The 3081-nt window shown below is 41.9% G+C and overlaps 1 pseudogene; it reads right to left on the reverse strand.

Moving 5' to 3' along the window:
* Positions 1 to 897: 897 nt before the first annotated feature.
* LOC101573062 lies at positions 898 to 1777 on the reverse strand (annotated as a pseudogene).
* Between the last annotated feature and the right edge of the window lie 1304 nt (positions 1778 to 3081).

Here is a 3081-nt window from a genome sequence, read left to right on the forward strand (position 1 = left end):
TGATTAAGACAGATATTTACAATGACAAATCAAATGTGTAAGCTCCCTAGCCATCGCAGAATGAATCTTAGTGCATCAAGTCCCTGACCTGTGAACGGCTGAGGCAGGCACTTCCACAGGGGAGCAGCCCCCCAGGAGGAGCCCGCCCAGTACTTCGCTCACACGTCTACCTTGCCTTTGTAAGGTAACTGTGAAAGTAAAAATAATTTACGGTATTTTTTTGTTAGGCTTTTTATGCTTTACATTGTACATTTGTGTCAAAGGTGTGTAAGACTCACTTTGTTGTACTCACAATAGATCCGATTTCCAAATGTTCTCTGGGAATGGAACTGGTTCACAAGCCAGGGAGTTACTGTAGTTAATTCAGAAGAGACTTATCACAAAAACCAATGCTGATAGATTTACTGAGCTCAAAAACTAAGGAAGAAATGACTGGACCGCAGGTTAGAAGCCTGCTTTCCAGGCCTAGCTGTCCCGCAGATACAACGGCGGGGTTCTCCGCACTTTTTTTTAGCCCGCTTCGTTCCTCCACAGCTGGCAGCCACTAACTGCTTCCTGGAAATCAAGTTAACAGTTCACAACTTCAGATTCTGAAAGTCTGGAAGAGAGGGAATCTGGGCTCAACCACCTTGAAGTGCTGTTCCAGAGCTGGTATTCCCTGATATGAACAGCAGTGTGCTCATATTCAGGGTCCTGATATTAACAGGCAAAGACTTCCAACAGACAGCAAAAGAGAAAGATTAAAACTTTCCTATGTGCACACTGATAAAATAACTTTTAAAATCACAAGCAGGTTTTCTGTATTCGATCAGAATGTGATTCAACTCTAGAAGGAAGCTTTTAACATTACGAAATCCTGTATTTAACAATGGTTTTTTGCAGAAATTCTTTTAACCTTTATAACCTTGAAGAGATTCCTTCATTTGAAGTTTTCCATGCATTCAGATGTTTTGCATGATGTCTGATGTGATCAGCAATAAAGGTAGCAATGAAGTAGTAACTGTGATCATAACCCTCTTATGATCTTAAAACAACAGGGATCTTCTTTTCTGTACAAGCCGTGATGGAGCTGTCTGGGAGGAGCTGCCCATCGCAAGGAACTGGTCATCTTTTCCTTGATTAATCAGCATGTCCAGCTGAGAACCTGGATGAGACTTCACAAGATGAGTTGCAGCATAAGTCTTCCACTCAGTTTGGTCTGTTCCCAAATATCCAGTAAAGGCCTTTTTGCCCCAAGGACAGAGCACTGGGTTGCTATTTGGAGCAAATGCTGACACAGATTTTTATTTTCCAGTTCTTTTCAAAGCACAAATCAGAGCTCCTTGGCCTCCCATGGAGTGGCCAAAACTAGAGGTCTTTGGGGGTCCACTGGAAAATTGGCCCTTATGAGTTGGGGAAGCTCCTCTGTTACATAAGAGTGCACTCTGCAATTAGTTTCCCCGGATCTTCAGTAGCATTCACATAAAACCCCACTGCAGTACCAAAGTCCCAGCTACCATCTTCTCCTTTAATATTGCATCCACGAGGGCCGGTATCTGGAGCGGTGACACAAGGCCATGTTCTGACACAGCTTGATGGTAACCAGATTTTTATATAAAATTTTGTTCTGTGCAAGCAAAACCGGAGAGCTGCTACAGGGCAGGGCACGGTCCAGGTTCTGCTGTTGGTGGGAAGTAGGCGGCACATTTCACTTTACATTTTAGCTCCACATTCTCATGCTCCAAATCCTTCTGCAACCCCCAAAGCACTCATTGCTGGAAGTCTGCTTTAACGCCATTCTCCTCCTGTCCAGTTGGTATTTGCTTGTGTGTGCCCCAGGACAGATCTTTGGGCACTCTGGCGGCAGTGCTGATACTGGGACATCCATGAGATAAGGGTAGATTTAAATGAGTTAAAAATTTTTATTGTAAACTTCACAGCAACCATTAAAAACTACTTGAAGAGGTATAATTGTTATGTGAGGGAGAAGACAATGTCAAAACATATAAAATGTTCAGATAAAGTCAAAAAGGGTAGGAAAAGTGAGGGCAGGGGCCAAATGCAACAAATGGAAACTATATATATATATATATATATATATATATATATAGAGAGAGAGAGAGAGAGAGAGAGAGAGAGAGAGAGAGAGAGAGAGAGAAGCAGAGACAGAGGCAGGGATCTGTGAAGATGGGGAGCTGGTATTTCAAGGTCCAGCAGAGACTTTCCACACTGACAGAAATCATGGGCCCAGTTTGGGTGCGGCTGTCCTGATAGAATGTGGCATGTGTCTACAGGAATCTGGGGCATATGCAAATCGAATTCTTGTCTCTTGTTTGAAGAGATCAGCCTCAAGAGGCTCACTAGAGTTGCTCAATATGGCAAGATCCAGGGAAAAGATTCAACAGTCAAGCAGAAAAGTCAGCGAGGGTCAAGAAGCCCATACAGGTTGGAAACTTCCCTGCAGGAGGGCTCCGTGCAGGGGAAAGCCCTTGCGTTTTGACCCAGAGCTGGTGCACGGGAACGGGGTCGAGTGTGCAGCTGAGCACAGGGTCCTCATAGCTCGATACAGAATGGTGGCATGAGGAGGGCAGGTCCCAAGACCTCTACAATATTTTGGCTTTTCTAGTAGAATGCACCACACAGAAGTTTTCCATTTTTGTTTCTCTTATTTTTCTTTCTTTTGGTATTGGTTAGAATTTCCAGTAGTGGAAACAGTGACCACCCTTCCTTGTCATCCTGGTAGAATGACTGCACCCAATTTTAAAACAAATGTGCGTAAAGTTTTTTCATGAAACATAAAATCTACCACAGGTCTTTTAACTTATTGACTATACCAAATGAAATTAAAGTTTTACAATAAAAAATAATAAAATAAAATTCATTTTCATCACCAACTTTCCAAGAATTTCTCAAAACCTAAAACTCTTAAAAGTTTTATAAGGATTTCCAAGAATTCTAAGACAGCCCTATTATTGGGCCATATGACCCTAAATTTCCAAGAGTTTCAAAGAACATAGGTTTGATTTTTCAATTTTTTGACTTAATTTATATAAAACTAGAGCTGGTTCTCCCTTGAAAATTTTATAAACTATACTCATAAAA

The sequence above is a fragment of the Octodon degus genome, unplaced genomic scaffold (genome assembly GCF_000260255.1).
Source record: "Octodon degus isolate 3935 unplaced genomic scaffold, OctDeg1.0 scaffold00054, whole genome shotgun sequence".
NCBI classification, from domain to species: Eukaryota; Metazoa; Chordata; class Mammalia; order Rodentia; family Octodontidae; genus Octodon; species Octodon degus.